The sequence below is a fragment of the Amia ocellicauda genome, chromosome 14 (assembly GCF_036373705.1).
Source record: "Amia ocellicauda isolate fAmiCal2 chromosome 14, fAmiCal2.hap1, whole genome shotgun sequence".
NCBI lineage: Eukaryota > Metazoa > Chordata > Actinopteri > Amiiformes > Amiidae > Amia > Amia ocellicauda.
Window position 1 is genome coordinate 33,291,687 of NC_089863.1, and position 18,235 is coordinate 33,309,921.

Here is an 18,235-nt window from a genome sequence, read left to right on the forward strand (position 1 = left end):
TTATTAAAAATAATAATACAAATTAAAGGGACTGTATTTGTTTCGTTGACCAATAACTAGCACGTTCTATAGAAATTGGAGGCACTTCACAATGAGTGTTAAGATGGACTGCAGTAGAACTGGTTGACTGAGAACTGACGTTTCTGCACTCGAGCACCGGGTTTATAGTAACAATGTTTAGTCAGAATATGGTCGCCATGTCTGCTGGTTACAGAGGGGAGTCTGGTGTCTGAGAGGAGAAAATACAGCATCTACACAAATCTCACAGAGTATTTGCTGGAAATCAAGTTTCTCCACAGAGCGCGGCATTGCATACTAGCATTAATTGAATGGATGATGATGTCAGTGCATTATATTGATTCAGTCACTTCAGCCTGAGGCAGGGGACTCCCCAGTCAGATCTAAGTGTATTTGTATTTGCCAAAAATAATAATTTTGGAATGATATGCCAAAATAAACACAAGCCACTACCCAGACAGCGCACTGATTCGGCACAGTACTGGCTCTATTTCGGCCCGATGTCTAATGGTATTACGGCCCAGAATTGGCCCGGATCTGGCTGCCGGCATCGAGCCAGGTCTCGGTGGTTTGATTCCACAATGTAAAGCACATCCTAGTTTTACAGCAAGGATTTAAAACAACGTTACCTGGGAAACCCACCACTACATTACAGTGCAACTCAGATGTTGTTAACCAGTCCAATTAATTACTTATTATACTTTAGCAGTAAAATAGCAAAAGTATAAAACTGCAAAATGTTGCATAATTGCATAATTGTAACATTATTAATAAACTTCAATGCAAAGTTATGATTGCACAAGTGAAATAAGGGAAGTGCAAAGTTTGAAATGTATTTTTTCATTTGAAGTTTAAAATCAAAACTAGCCAATTTGTAAATCTGTCATTTGGGAAATTCTGATAAATATTATTTTGAATAATGTAAGATGAAAACATTAATTTTAAACGCATCAGTGTCCAGAACTCTTGCTGTAGTACGCTGCACAAATCCTGCTCACAATAAGGGACAGCTGTAGGTCCTCAAGGTGAGAGATGAGATGATTCTCACTCCAGGCTCATCCATCCATCCATTCATCTTCATCTTCATGTCCTAGATCTCAGTTTGTTTACTTCAGGCTCATTCTGTGTGTGAAAAACAGAATTAAGAATAAGACTTTTAATCCAGACGTTGTTATTATTAAGTATAGGTTTGCATTTCTCTAAATATTTAATGTACAATTTGTATTCATATACATACACACCTATGTATACAAAACATTGGATTTTAAAGATTCAAAATACTTGATTAATATCAAATTAGTAAATCTATTAAACAGGTCATGTAAGGTAAGTGATGGTAATCAAGCAATGTTATTACTAAAGACCATGTTTTATAAATGCTGACATAAAAATCATATATAAAGAGAAACAATTAATTGGTGTAAATGAAAATAAAAGATCTGTATGACTGTATGTATATTCCACATACTTTTAATTCTGATGTATCCAGATCTGTATGCCAAACGTGGGATGGGGCCCCTAGCCTGTGACTGATGCTTATTACCGGTCGCTGTGTTCAGAGCTCTCTCAAACCCCTGATCTGATATGTATGTGCAGTTCTTTTCAGGCTGCACAACCAGAAAGAAAACTGTAAAGAAAATAAATAAATAAATAAATAGTAATTCAAGCTTATGTAATAAGACAGAGTTTTCACAATCATGTTTCGTGGCTTTTTAACACACAGACACAGTCAGATCACTTCCACCCGGGCTGTGGTCCCCTGCTATTCCGTTTTCTTATTTGAACGACACAAATGTGTTGTTTCTAAGCATTTATTAGGTTTCTGTTTTAGGGCCTCAACTTAGTTTTCACTATTGACAGTGAAGTTACACATTTGTTTCTTTTATCTTACTTTGAAAACCTTTTTCAGTTGACTAATATAAAGACGGAAAGTGTTTGTAAACAGTTATTTCTGATGTGTTTGAGGTATTCAGTTTAGTTATTTGAAATGACATAGCTCTGACATTATGTTCAATAAATATCTAATGTAATACATTAAGATTAAGTAAATACACTCAATACGATCTAAGCACAAACCTATGTGTGTATGTATACTTACATAATTTACACATTACAATAGCTTGGGGGTGCAGTCTGAAGACCTTAATGGTCTTGGTTGTATTGATGTTTGAACAGCCTTCAGTACAACTAACTAGTAACATTCGTACAGACAAAGAATGAACACAATTTTAATAATTTTCCCCCACAGTAAGTAAATGAAACTAAACCACACTTATTTAACTTAAGAAATACAGTATGTAATTGACATTTAAATGAGCACAGCTCTCTTTGTTAGTTAGATAACTCTCCAAGGTCAAACAGAAGCCTTATAGTAATAACTTTCTTACAGAAATAATGAATTATTAAAAATTAAAAAAGACTAAAGTAACTTTACACGTATTAAATATGTATAAATAATGAAGTATGTGTCTATTAAAACAGTAGATTTATATGTTTTCTAGATAAATCTCGGGGGAGTGAGACCTACTTCGCAGCACACATACACAGATACACAGACAAAGGCAACCAGGAGCAGCAACCCTAGAGACAACAGTTGAAGATAAGCGCAAGGAGACACAGTCACACTAGAGTCACACCAGATCATGTGTGAATCAAGCAGGTCTTTAGCGAGATAGGGTTAACACAAAACAATCAGGCCCAGAAAAAGAGAGATGGGCTAGAAATAGAGAAAACCGATAAATAAATAACATAACATAACCATAATAACAGGGTGAGTTATAAAGACCAATCTCACACAGTCAAATATTTGAATGTTTTATTAAGAATTTACTTCACCAAAACAGTTTACACAGTCATTCCACTGAGGCCCCTGACACGATCACACTGCAGTGGAGGGGTTTCAGAAGCAGCACGTCCTGCTCTCAGCACCGCGGTGGGGGATTGCAGGAGCTGTACAGTTCTATCGACAACACAAAACTAGACCCCCTAATGACCATCAGTGTCGTTAGACCCGGGCTTCAATTTCTAATAGCCCCGGATCTTTTGACCCTCCCCCGCTCCTACCGGAGAAATCACCGTCAGCACCCCCCGTACCAAATCATTGACAGCCCCGGGGTGAGCTGAGGTCTAGCGACGCCCCTGCTAATGAAATTTTATCATCAGAAATCCTGCACAAAACCTGCAGTCATACACTTCTACCCTGTCTGAGTAACGCAATTCAGTAACATCTCTAAATGATATTCTGTATACATTCTATGAAGTTCTTATCTGGGTGTCTGACTTTAAGTCTTCCTTTTTATGATTTTACACCATTTTTGCAAATAAGTGACTCTTGTAATACAAGTGTGAGAAACACTTCTGATTTTCCAATTCTTCAAAAGACCCTTTTTGAACCTTCAAATAAAGAGTTAAAAATGTCTTTGTTATTCATGCGCAGTAAACAGAAACATGGGTGATATTGTACAGATATGTGAGTAATGTACAATTGTGTTGAAACATGCACAGTGCACTGAAATACATGACATTATATTGATGTGATAGATTTCGCTACAAATGTTGAAATTTGGGAAGTGCTATTATTATTATTATTATTATTATTAATAATAATAATAATAATAATAATAATAATATTTATTGGCAGACTTACAATATATCCAGGGCGACTTACAAGATAAGTGCAATATCAAATGTATTTTCTATATTCAAGTCAATTCCAGTTGTAACAAAACATACATAACAAACAGAAATAGGGTATACGTTATATTCAAAATACTTTTTTGGGCTTATTGCAAATATCAGAGTCATTTTATTACTCCTAGGTCTCCTCAAAAGAAGTTTAAGTGGCTCTGTATGCGATGGGGTCTGAGCTCAGTCATCTCCAGAAGCCTCTTAATGCCCTTCTCTGCTTCAGCCATTTGGTCTCCCTTTTTAACTGTATGCAGTCTGTTGATAACATAAAGCTGTCTGTTTGTTTTTTAACAAATTGTGAAGGTGCTGACAGACACAACATCACCCTGAACAAATCTGTCAAATCAACAGCTAGGACCTAACAGCATATAGCTTAATCATCTAGGGTTTAACAACATGTTTAATTAAATGTAATGATTTGTTTTATACTGGTGGGCATATAGGTCTTTTTGGGCCCGATGTAAAAGCACATTTTAAAGAGGGATTTGACTTACCAGTAAAATACACGCTAAAGACAAAGGTTCATTTTAACAAAGATCAAGATTTTTTTATTTTGTATTATTCAACCTTAAATGAAATGCATTATTATAAATCACAATGCTGAATACAAACAGCTCTGCTGGAGAGGCTTAAGGTCTGATAGTGTCCTGTATTATATAGTTATTTTTACAGTGTTTAGTTTAAGTCCTGGTGTAGTTTGTTAATTTTATTTTTGTTCATCCTATCTTCTTTCTTATTGTTGACTTATGTTTGTGATTCACTTACCAAGACCTACCACAGTTCCACGTGACCTCCAATGTGCAATAAATGAGATTTTGGACTTTTTTCTCTGAACATTTTCTGTGATCCCTACATATTACCAACAATGCTACAGGGTCCTCTACTAACAAATGGTGGCAGTGGTGGGATCCAGTATCCAAGGGGAGCACTAAAGCAGTAAGAGGAAGGGACCTTGGTCTGACAATGCCACCAAAGAGAGCTCAAGGCAAGAGACGAGGAGATGACGAAGATGCTGGAGCAACTGCTATGCCTCCATTGCCATTAGCTGCAAGTGCCTCGTCAGTGGTGGGGAGTGAATCCACCATTTCGGAGATGGTGGGAATGTTCAAAGCTTACTTGGAGTGCCAGAAGCAAAGAGATGAGCGGATGGAGCGAGAAAGAGCAAAGCAAGAACAGAAAATGAAGGTCATGCAGTTGCAAATTGTAGACAGATGTGCTGTCACAGGAGACAAGTCAGGATAACCGACCATGGCATGCGGAGGCTGGGTTTAGCGGTGAGTTCAATAAACTGACTGAGGGAGAAGATATTGAACACTATCTTATCACATTCGAAAGGATTGCAACTGCTTATCAATGGCCAAATGAAGAATGGGCTATTCGGTTAGTGCCATTGCTAATGGGGAAGGCCAGGAGTGCTTATGTGGCCATGGATATGGATGTCATCTCTGACTATGATGAGGTAAAGGAAGCAGTTTTACAAAAATACGCCATAAGCTCAGAAACCTACTGCCAGAGATTCAGAGACTTGGATGTTGTGCCTGGCGAAACATCCCAAGAATTATATATATATATCAGGGACTTGTTCAGCAAGTGGGTGAACTTGGAACATTGTTCGAAGAACTAGCAGACATTATGATTCTGGAACAGTTCCTGTGGATGTGAATCCAGAGGTGAGAGTTTGGGTGAAAGACCACCAAGGAAACAGCCCAACTGGTGGACACATTTACAGCAACCCTAGTTGCTCCAGGCCAATATCAGTTCTGGGGAGGTCTTTCACATCCAGCCAGGGGTACGTCTGATGGGGTTTGGAAAGGTGGTGGTCCAGAAAGATTGATTGTTCCTAGAGTTGAGGAGATTTGTAGAGCTACATCTGAACCAATAGGAATTAAAAGGGAAGTGGTGTGGTATTTCTGTGGTGAGGAAGGTCATATAAAACCGGTCTGTCCATTAAGGAAAGTGAAGCTCACAAGTATGTGTTATGTATCTAGACCTAGCATTCAGTCTGAGGAATTAGATGGGGAGGGGATGGAGTTAGCGAACTCTGTGATTGTGAATAGCAAGTCTCTTACTGCATTACTAGCCACTGGGAGTACTCAAATGCTAATAGACACAGTGGATTCCTAGGGAAATGTGGAACTGTGAGGGAAGGGTGAGAGTTATGTGTGTTCATGGTAATGAGTGAGCTTATCCTACTGCGGATATCTACATTGAGATATTGGGGCAGAAATATTTAATAACCATGGGATTAGTCTAAATTCCATAAAATTCAAATTGCTAGTGTCACAACTAGGAGGCGACAATTTGCGACTACACCACCCCAAGATATTGAGCTGGGGGACTCACCAATATCTCCCCTCACTAGGATCACTTTATCTCGGCACACCAACACAGCAGGCAGCAGTAAGATAATTTTTATTTACAATTGCAACAAGTGAATGGTAAGAGCCCAGGGCAAGAAGTCTGGAGCTACCACAAATTTCACAAGAGGGGGAAAATATAACAAATAAAAAAGGAAAGTATTTTCAGGGAATATGACAATAATGATAATAATCAACTAGAAAAAATGATATTAATAAAAACTACTAATATTGCTTTCCTTAATCCCGGGCTATATTTAGAACACAGAAAAGTAATTAACAGGGTTGGGAGGGTTACTTTTAAAAAGTATTCTGATACAGACTACTGATTGCCTTGTTTTGAAAATAATCTGTAACCTAACCCAATTCATTACTCCTCGTCAGTAACGTAATCAGAATACTTTTAGATTACTTTTGGAAAACTTTTTTTCCCTTTATTAAAAAACAAAGTCAAGTCAATAAGTGAAACAAAATGTACAACACATTCTAAAATGGATGACAAATTGAAATTGTTTATTTGTATCCACAGTTCAAAAAAAAAAAATTCTTATTAAGATTTGCATTAGTTTAATTCTCTTACATATTTATACTTTGCATTTTGTAGTAGTGTATGCATTTTTAAACAAGTGAAACTGATCTTGATCAGTCCTGGCAGCAGGATGATCTCGGCAGGGGGGCATCAGAAATAACTAAGGGGGCACAAGCAGGTCTTTGATTAGTGGGGGGTGCGGTCAGTGTTCGAATTGTGTCCAAGGTCTCAGGTCCCCAAGGTTCTGGCGAAGTTTGGTCCGTTGGGGGGGGGGGGGTTGGTGAGCAAAATAACACACAATCCCCCTTTGCCCCCCCATGGCGCCGGGCCTAATCTTGATAACCTTACATTTTTTACAAACCGACATAAATCAAACATAGCCTATCAATAATGTGTCAACGAAGGTGTATCACGCTCATTTTAATGCAGAAGTTGGTTTCAGTTTTCTGCACTGCTATGAAATAATAATAATAATAATAATAATAATAATAATAATAATAATAATAATAATAATAATAAATAATAAATAATTATTATTATTATTATTTAGTAAAACCTATTTTCTTTAAAACTTAAATAGGTACCATGTCTGTAAATTGTAAGTACGTTTAATGCTTATAAAGACTACAGTTTCTTTTGTTCTATCTGTGAAGATACACGGATCAGCAACTTGCTATAATAAAGGGGCTTTAAACGCCATGTATTGTTATCCATATGATTGTTATTGCCGATTTCAATTCACCAGCACCGAAAACACAGTTTGAAATCAATGCAATTAGGGTATTATTTTTAAGTATCAACAAGTGAGGAATGTTATGCATCTTGTTTATGCAATTAATACATTATTGATGCGTTACCTTCTTTTAAGTGATATCTGTGGGTTTGTAAAAATGTAAAAGTTTGACATGTGAGGATCCCCTGAACACACACTCTGTTAAAGAGCACACAGCATGCCACGGGTCAGGACAAGTTTATTCAGTTTGTGCGATTTGTTTTGTTGTAGACTATAAACACGTTGTATGTTGTTATTTTGGTATTATATTAAGTTTTTAATTGTTAAGGTCACATAACCAGCTAGGATGCACAGGACTATTTGTAATGTACCTGAATGTATATTATATTTAGATAGTTTGTATTTGCAGTAATAAGTTATCCTATCAATGACGTTTTTGGTTATACTATTTCTGTGCTGCCGTTTTGCTTATTAATTGTATTACAGTTGCACACATTTAAAAAAATTAATCTTACCTCCAGATGTTTTCTTAAAGATTTTAAGTTTAGTCTTCGGAAGCAGACATGTCATGGTAGGCACATTTTGTATTGCACTTTAATATTTTTTCCATTTTCTTTCTTTGGAAGTGAACAATTGCCTGTACTTGCATGAGTTCAATCCCTGCTCACACACCGTGTTGCCACAGCGGCCACAGTAGAGCTGTGTGTTACTGGCTGGGTTAGCGCTGACTAGCAGCTCCATTCTGCTGCTTGTTGTAGTATGGCGCTGAATCAGTCGCTCTTTGGCGAGAGACCGTAAATTAAAAACAGTGTTGCAACAATACTACACTTCAGATTCACTTACACTTGTACACATTGGTGTAAATGATGTATAAGTAATCAGTAACCTCTTACTCTTTTAAAAAAATCAGTAATCAGTATACACGTCTGACAGGAGGAACGTAACGGGAATACAATACTGTAATTCTGTAAATTTCCACAAGAGCTGTTGGACCAGGGCATCTGACGGCCATCTCCACATGTCATGTCTTGACCCATATCTTGACCCACAGCTTTGAATTCCATGCAGTGGAAATCACCTCTCCCTCTCACCTCTTCCTTCTAGTTCTCTACTGTCCACCCGGTCCACTCACCTCCTTCCTGGATGAATTCGACTTTCTTCTCTCCTCTCTCCCCTCGCTGTCCTCACCTACCATCCTCCTGGGAGACTTCAACATCCACCTCTCCAACCCTCCAACTGCTCTCCTCCTATGTCACAAACCCACAACATGTGCCCTGGACCCTCTCCCTTCTCGTCTCTTCCAAGCAACTGCTCCTGATCTTCTCCCCTTCATCTCCTCCCTCCTCAACTCCTCACTCCTCTCTGGCTGTTTCCCCTCTGCATTTAAACAAGCTGCTGTCATCCCACTGCTCAAGAAACCAACCCTTGATGCCACCTCTCCTCAGAACTACCGCCCTGTCTCCCGACGGCTCTCCTGGCTGTCACTGACTCCCTCAGCCGCGCTCAGGCAGCCACCCTCTCCTCAGTCCTCATCCTCCTTGACCTCTCCGCAGCATTTGACACCGTTGATCACTCCATCCTCATCTCCTGCCTCACTGACCTTGGGATCTCTGGGACTGCTCTCACCTGGTTCTCCTCCTACCTCAGTGACCGGTCCTACCAAGTGACATGGCGAGGCTCCTCATCCACCCCCCAACCTCTCCTCACAGATGTTCCCCAAGGCTCTGTCCTGGGCCCGCTCCTGTTCTCTCTCTACACTCGCTTCCTGGGCCCCCTCATCGCTTTCCCATGGTTTCTCCTACCACTTCTACGCTGATGATGCCCAGATCTTCCTGTCTTTTCCCTTTTCTGACCCTCTCATACCCTCTCGCATCTCTTCCTGCTTTTCTGCCATTTCCGCCTGGATGCACTCGCACCACCTCAAGCTCAACCTCTCCAAATCGGATCTCCTCTTTTTCCCACACTCTTCCTCACCTCCTGCTGACCTCCCCATCTCGATCCCCTTGGAATCCACCACACTCTCTCCTTCTTCTTCCACTAAAAATCTAGGAGTCACCCTCGATCCTGTTCTCTCCTACACCCAGCACATCACCACGCTGACACGCACCTGTAGATTCTTCCTGAGCAACATACGCCGGATCCGTCCCTTCCTCACCGACTACTCGACTCAGCTGCTTGTCCAGTCACTGGTCCTCTCCCGCCTGGACTACTGCAACTCCCTCCTGGCCGGCCTGCCTGCATCTACTACCCGCCGCTCCAGCTCATCCAGAACTCCTCGACTACGACTTGACAGCACTTAGCTTTCACCGTCCAGGATGTAGGAAGTCACTTACTGTACTTGTGTAAATTGTAAATTGGAATTTGTAAAATGTATTATTCTGAATTGCACTTTGTTTGCACTTATGTTGTAAGTCGCCCTGGATAAGGGCGTCTGCCAAGAAATAAATAATAATTTTTGCTAAACCACTAGGGCTGCCCCTGAAAGTCGACGAGTCGAATCATTAGTCGGAGACCCCTCAGTTGACTGAAATTCTTCAAGTTTTTTTTCGTTTTTTTTTTTCAAATCAAATCAAAAGTTATTGGATTATTACAATAATTGTAGATGTAGACCTATATTTTATATTCTAGCAGGGAAAGTGGCACACTTGCAACAAGAAGAATCTGCATGACAACATGCACTGCCTGGTGGTTGGCGTTTTCTGCAGCTGACACTGCCGGCGCTCTTCTGACAGCACCCAGCTGGGAGCACCAGAGCACTGTGGAGGAGCAGCGCTGTTTCAGTGCTATGATATGGAATATCTGTGGAAGCAATGTGTTGAAGTACCAAATATCGCAGATAGTTTCAATTCCTAACAAATACTAAATGTAAAATGGCGGCACAAGGTAGAGTAATTGCTCTGGCCCTTGCTCTGGATGAAGGGAAGGCTGAAGCACACAGAGAGAGAGGACGGACGGTCGGTGTGGTATTTGTCCCAACTCTCCTCCACTGTGAACGGCTGGGTAAAAAGTGACAGTGACAAGCTCTGTGTTTTACCCAAAGTTGAACATTTTTCAACTCTTGGGGGGAAGGAAAAAACACCCAGCACTCAGCGCTCAGCGGGGAATAGACGCACAGCACTGTGTCACGCTGCTGGCATTTTTAAATATGCGGCACTCCCATTGCAAACAATTGAAAACATACGCTGGCCTCTGGAACAAACGCTTTGGTGGACACACAGCCTAACTGCTGAGAGAAGCGGAAACCTGAGGTGGTGGAATTGTTGGTAAGGGCTACGTCTCAGAAGAAGTTTAAAGTATGGCAGCATTTCAATGTATTTATTAGTCGTTTAAAGATAAATAAAGAAGTAGGCCTATCCTGGTGTAAGAAGAGATGTCAGTCGGGCAATGTCGTCAATTTATTTTAAACGGTCATTTGTTTACTCATTTACACGTTGTTTTTAATTTTTACAGTGAAATAAAACATTTTGGTTAGCTTGATTTAAAAAGAAATACATGTGTGCTGCATGCCCGACGTTGTCGGCAATTCAAATAGACCGCAATTCAAATCTTGCATCATATGCAGCTGTCTTCTATTGATTTTTAAATGCAAATAAATACGTTCCCATGACTCTGTTGCATTTGCTTAAGTTAATGTGGTCGAAATCATCACTGAAACTCATGTAAATGGATTTTCTGATTGCCAGATAGTCTATTATGAACAACAACAAAAAAAAGGAACGAATAGTCGAATCTCTGTATTGAACAGCCAAATCTGATTCGACTGACACAATTCTGAGTCGGGTACAGCCCTATAAACCACCAACCCGCTAAATCAGCGTTTTTATGGATTTTGTTGTTGTTATTCTATTTCTCACTGTTAAAATACACCTACCATTAAAATTATAGACTGATAATTTCTTTGTCAGTGGGCAAACATACAAAATCAGCAGGGGATCAAATACTTTTTTCCCCTCACTGTATGCTAGCATGTTTTGGATAGCCTAGATATTATTACTATCAACTTTCTAACATGTATACAGCTTTGGACAGTAACGTTATCAAATAATTGAAGCTTCCTTGTTTAAAATTGTTTGCATGTAAGCCATTCCTGCCATCCCCCCCCCCCCTCCCAGCACCTGAGATCGCCAGCAGAGATCCTTACATGAAGTAGCTCTCATTATAAAAAGGCTAGGGACCCCTGCCTTAGAGAAACATGTGGCTATGACAAGATGAAAATGAAAATGCATAGTAGACTGACTTAAAGTTTCATGTTTCAAAATTAGGAATTAAGACCTTAATTCATTTTTGCTAATGAGATCTCAATTTCTCTCTACAGGCTTGACTGAAGGATGCTGGTGTTCATCTATTTAATATGCCCTATGCTATATCCCAGCACTGAAAGGTACACTTTACAAAAACATGTTGGATTTGTTTATCTTTACCATGCAGGGTAACATTTATTTTGCTTCTGTGTTGCTAATCAAATGGAATGGCTTGGATCTGTAAATTGTGTTTGGCCATCTTTCACTCCAGGACAGAGGTACTAAAACACTACCGCCTGCAGCATAGTCACTATTCAACAGTCGGTCAACTTCCGTGTCTCTATAAAGATTGTGTTTCTACATTTCATTCATTCAATGGACTCAAAACTCATCTATCACGATACCACACTATGTAAAAAATGGTGCAGGTCAGGGTCAGGAACATGCATCTTTTTTCTGTCCCCTGTGCACATTCAAGCAACTATTCTCTGAATCAACATTCTTCAGTCACCTAAGGGGACATTTAAAAAAACATGAGATGGTGGCATGCCCATTTAAGAGTTGTTATTACCGCACAAATGTATACTCCAGAGAAACAGTGTGACATAGGGCAGTATAGGAACCAATTACAACTAAATATTGCCTCTTTATTACTGAAGATGCAGATCTTCCTACATATTTCAGACATGGGTACACAAGAAATCATTGAACACTTGAATCAGGTTTTCTCCTTGTCAAGGCCTCTAATTAGAGAGACAGTCAGCGAAATATTGCAGAAGCATGAACACACTGTTTGTGATACTATCCTAGACAAACATTCTTGTCAGTAACACTGCTAGAGGTGCAGAGTTGTCATCTGCCAAGCGTAGGAAAACATTTGTGGAGAAGATTTACCCCGTGGTAATGCCTGTGCAGTATGTTTTAGAGCCAGGACAGCCACAACACTAAACAATGTATGTTCCAATACTTCAGATGATTCAGGAGCTGTTCAAAAACACTTTTAGTAAACATTTTTAGTAAAATTATACAATCAGATGCTCTTCCGAGTCACTATGTGTCCCACATAGATGGTTCATATTATCAAAAAAATTTGTTTAAACAAAAATGAGAGCTTAAACTGTCATTGCAGTATATGTTGGCACATCTAACACAATTCACAAACTGTGTGCAGTGTACTGGGTGCTTGCCAATCTGCCCAGTAAGTATCGGTTAGCCTTGCACATGATTCAGCTAGCAGTATTTTGTAAAGTGACAGATCTCCAAAAGTATGGTCATGCTACTGTTCTTGCACCTTTGTTAAAGGACATTCACACTCTTGAACAGGATGGTGTTCTCATTGAATCCATTGGTCAAAATGTGAAGGGCACTGTCCTGTGTCTCTGCTGACAATCTTGATGCTCATGGACTAGGAGGTTTTATGGAGTCTTTCAGAGCAGAGTATGTTTGTAAATGCTGTATGGGCACTAGAGATGAGATTCAGTCCATTGAAGTCAGAGAGGGGAAGTTTGTACCAATTGAGTTGTGTCTTTGCATTAAAGAGCTGATCCACCTTAAAGTACTTTACTTTAGAGTATTTGAACAGTAAGATTGCTTCATTCCCATATCAGCACAGACCACAGACAGATTCTCCAAGAGGTCTTCCCTGAGTTCAGGCTTCATCCCAAACATCACTATGTTGAGCATTATCCGGACCTTATTAAGTGCTTTGGGCCCCTAGTTCACCTTTGGTCTATGCGGTTTGAGGGGAAACATCGCTTCTTCAAACAGGTAGTACTTGACACTAGAGGTCTTCACAGGTCCAAAAATATGTGCCCGAACCCGAAGAGACCCGGAAATGTGCTACCCGGATCGACCCGGACCCGTCTATTATTTGAAAGTTTTGACCTGGACCCGTGCAGAACCGAGAAATGCCAAAAATGTGATACCCGGACCTGACTCGGACCCAACTATTATTTGAAATCTGGACCCGGACCTGGCCGGGACACACAGACCCGATTGAACCCGATCGGCACAGATCCCACAGCTAATTGCTATTAACAAGTTAATTTACAAGTTGTGAAAATAAAACTTTGTGTCTTACCTAATGTAACGTTAGTAGCTTCTCTCCGGTACCGGACCGTGACGCATACAATCATCCTCCTTGCCAGGAAAGCTGGTAAAATAACATCCATGTTGCTCCTCTTGCTGATTGAAAGCACGTATAATCCACTAATTATTTCAGTTCAAAAGATCACTTGCTGTCACGGTGGCGGAGGACAAACACGACTTTGCAGCTTTGCAGTTTTTTTTGTATCTCGCATAATACGATGACTTCCACTGTTTGCCCTTTAGAACTATAATAACGACTGCTTGTTCAGTGCCACGGCCGCTGACGTTAGCATTACTAATCTGCTGTCATTGTGCTCTGCGACGCGTCTGCCATAGATTTAGATTTACACAGCAAACAAACTCCAACCACAATATCTGAAAAATCACGCCGACACCAATAATGCACATCGTTTAATGTCATCTGTCAAACACTGATATGGCGGAATAAGTCCTGCCTTCTAAATAAAAGAGCCAATCGTCCATTGATAAAGTCATCGCGTCACTCGGGTAATACACACAATGGTAAACAGACCCAGGACCCGAAGTACAAGAATGGGACTCGACCCGGACCCGGCTGACCATTTAAAATATGGACCCGAACCCATATGGGTCCCAGGTCCTCGGGTTCGGGTGGACCCGTGAAGACCACTACTTGACACACAGAACTTCAAAAACATTTCAAAGACTCTGGCAACTAGACATCAACACATGGTGGCATATCATCTTAGTGCACCATCATATTTCACACCACATACACAAACATTTGGTGTCACCTCAGTACTGGTTTCAACACTACCAGATGTAGAAAAAGTGTACATTGAAGGACAGACAACTAGTAACACAATCTACAGTACATCTAAAGTCAGTATTGATGGCACTCACTATGCTATAGGAATGTTTGTATCTGTTGGAGTGAATGGCTGTCTTCCTCAATTCTGCAAAATTGCTCAGATCTATCTTGTGAATTACAATTTTGGAAGAAACTCAAGTCTTCAATCAGGTTCGGAACGTTAGTTGTAATGCCTTTAATACATGCAGCGTGGAGAGGAACAGTGAATCAAGTAGATTCCAAAGTTGCTCTGACTCCATAGAAAAAGTCAGAGGCTTTTATACTATTATACTAACTAAGCAAAATATATATCATTATAGGACAGAGTTCATAGATCAACACATGGATTAGGGAGCAGGCACTTAAATCATCCCGTTTGACATTGTCTCCAAGATGTTCATTGTAAATAACAAACAGAGTCTAGTCTAGTCTGACCTTATCTTTCTTAAGTATACAATGAAGAAAAACAGGTGTGAGTCTGTAGTCACTTTGAGTCATGGTATATTGAACATCTGCGTTCCTATGAGTTGTCACCTACACAAGTGAGCCTGTCTGTCCACCTACTATCTGAGTTCAATTACACTGTCATGTTTGCTGCTTACAGCATTAATGGCCAGCTGCTGTTGACCCCCCAAGAGATACATTTTACTGAGAGAGTGCTGAGTTAATCTTGAGGTGAGTAATCTGTTAGTTCATTAGCCATAATGTTGCTAAAGTAACATAGTTGCTCTTGCACTTTTAGCTGACAGTCTTTTACAAATGGGTACAGTTGTAAAATTACTTTGGATGCAGACTTCAGTTTGCAGTATGAAGACCCTGATTTTGATGGAGAACTTATCTCTAGTGGACATTGATGAGTTGCCACAGAAAGCTACACTGAAACTTTTCATGGCAGATGTGGAAACCAGTTCTATTTCAACTACAGACACAGAGATGTGTCAGATGTGTCCTCTCCAGAGCGACTTAGTAGATGGCCACCAGGTACTTTTTCTGTGCCCACCTTTGCCTACGAGGTAGAATTGAAGCTTAGAGAAGGAAACACTGCCTTTGAAAGAAATGGAAAGTGTCTCCAGTTATCTAGAGGTCAAAAGCATGACATCCTAGAGAAAGTTGCAGCTACTATTTACAGTTTGAAAGCTTACCCAAGTGATAGAGAGTTCTCAAAACTTGTTTCCTAACACCCCTGCCTGAAAGAGCTTGGATCTGAGACTGGCAAGTATGGATGAAAGAACAGCATAAAATACAAAATGGGTAACTACAGAACCAAGCTGAGGAGAGCAGGATGTCAAGAGGTCAGTGTAAATGCAGGCCAAAGAAGCAGAAATAATCCAGAGAATGAACCATCACATTGAAACATAAAGAGACCCAAGAGTGCAGAAGTGAACTTTTTGCCTGACTTCCCCAAAGGACAGGACTTGGCAAGTCTTGAAAGACTGGAGATCATTCAAGAACTTCAGAACACGGAGAAAATCCAATCCACTTCAACCCAATCAAGATTTACATTGTCCTGGAGAGTGAAGTAATGGTAACCAACCTACAATGACTGCCTGATGCTTTTCTGTTAATGTTTGGTTTGATCGACGCTTTACATCTCAGTTATCCGAAAGAAATGGTCAATTGAGTTCTTTCAGAAAATCCTTCTGGGCCTAGAAGATGGGAAACTTAAGCCAAGATTGCAGACTTTGAAGAATGACTTGCTGATACATGTGTAATGACTGACCAAATACAGTCTTCCTGGGTTCTGTTGAATGCATTGTTTTGATAGTGTTGAAGACATTTTTAGTTTGCAGCCAGTGTATGAGTTTCATTTATCTAATTTTTGCCCTTTTTGTGTGATCTTAGGGCACTGAAAGAACTATTCAGACTCCTGAGTTTTTTGTTTATTTTCTTTTTTTTAAAGTGAACTTTACAGGCCACAAATGTTTTACTTTGATCACATAATTTAGCCAAGCTTTAGTTTGTTGATAATCATTGAATGCAGTTAATTCTGCTATTCAATCTATTTTTTTAGGTTGCAGAAATGCCCTTAAACTCTTTGTAAATATTTCTTTGAGATCACCATCTGGAATTGGAGGCTGTCTCAAAATGGTCAATTTCTGAATCCCAAATAGACCCCTACCTCCTCTGTAGATCTGAGTAATAATCCCACCTTGTCTTCTGATAGGGTGGGTAGAGTTATGTTTTTTTATTTTTTTATTTTATTTTACCTTGTTTGCACTTATCCTAACATCTCTGTGCAATGTAAATAAAATGGCTTCAAATTTTAAGGAGAAGATGGGTTATTTTAGATTGGATTGTTCAAGTGTCTAAAGTCTAATATTTCAGACTATTTGCAAACTAAAATTGTCAACTAATTGATTTAAGTTCTTAGAGCAAGATTAATGTTGATTCTACACGAGATTATACATTACATTAATTGATTTTAGTTGTATCTATGGAGTAGGAGTTTGGCAATTATTTGGGATTCAGCAAAACAGTGAATTACAGTGAAGTTTTCACCCCCCTAGGAGTGTTGTTACAATAAAAGTCAAAGGGATACTTATGCAATTTACTGTAACCTAATTTCACACTACAAAGCAAAGTTGCACTGTGTAAATAAAAGACCTCTCAAGTACTTTGTGGTTATGACAACAGTATAAACACAGTTTTCAAATTGTTAATGTTACAATAAAAGTTTTAATTGTGCATTTGAACATGTTTAACATATATTGCATGCATTATTTAGTTTGATTTAGTGCTAATCAAATAATCCAAGGTAATCAGTTGCCTAAAACAAAAAAAGATTAATTGTACAATTCTCTTTTGAGTTCCACCAAGTTATATATTGAAGTTACCACAACTTAATTTTAACAATAGGGTAAAAAAAAAAAAATCGTAAGCAGAACACAAACACATTAAGTTATAAAATAATATGAATACATTAAGTATACAAAAAATATTATGTTCTTGTTAAGTCAATGTATTGAGTTTTAATTGGTGAAATAATTGAGTTCATTGTCATACTGTTTTAAAGTATTATTTAATTAATCTTGAAAGTAATATTAACTAAGAATAGTAAGTACTGTGTACCTTTCGATTTTAAGTTTCATTACTGAAAAAGTCAGATGCAATCAGTTGCCTCAATTTGTTTGAGTTAGCAGAACGGGTTTTACAGTGTAGGAAAATAGGTTACCTAGGGTAATCTATTGTCTTTTATATAACTATCTATCCATCATATATATAGTGTTGGGGTCGTTACCATTAACGACTAATATACATTTCTTAATTTTTTTCATTAGAAAAAACATATTATGTTCATATTAGTTCCTTTAAATTGTAGCATGTAATATTACTTGTTATATTGCCCACTATATTCCTTCCTTTTGCCCTGCAAACAATGTGAATTACCTCCAAAGTCAGGTAATGTGTTTTTTAAATGTATGCCAAACAAATTAACTTGTAAAGTAGGGCCGTGGCTTACCTTAGGTCTTGGGTCAGTAGCGTAGACATCTGAGAATGAATCAGGTTGGGCAATATTATCTACTGTCACAGGCCTCAAGTATTATTATTATTTTTTAACTATTAAGAAATGTGTATGAAAACAAACATATATTGAAGAACCTGTATTGGAAAGTTGAAGAAAGTGTTTTGTAGTAACTATATAATGTTTTATATTAATGATATAATGTATACAGACCTAGCAAATTGGATTTATCAAGCTAGCAAAGCCAACAAGGTGGTTGTTAAGGATACATCCTCTTGAAATTACTCTCT

The 18,235-nt window shown here is 39.0% G+C and overlaps 1 pseudogene; it reads left to right on the forward strand.

Moving 5' to 3' along the window:
- Positions 1 to 4,668: 4,668 nt before the first annotated feature.
- LOC136767382 (uncharacterized) overlaps positions 4,669 to 18,235 on the forward strand; it is an 89,808-nt pseudogene continuing 76,241 nt past the window's right edge.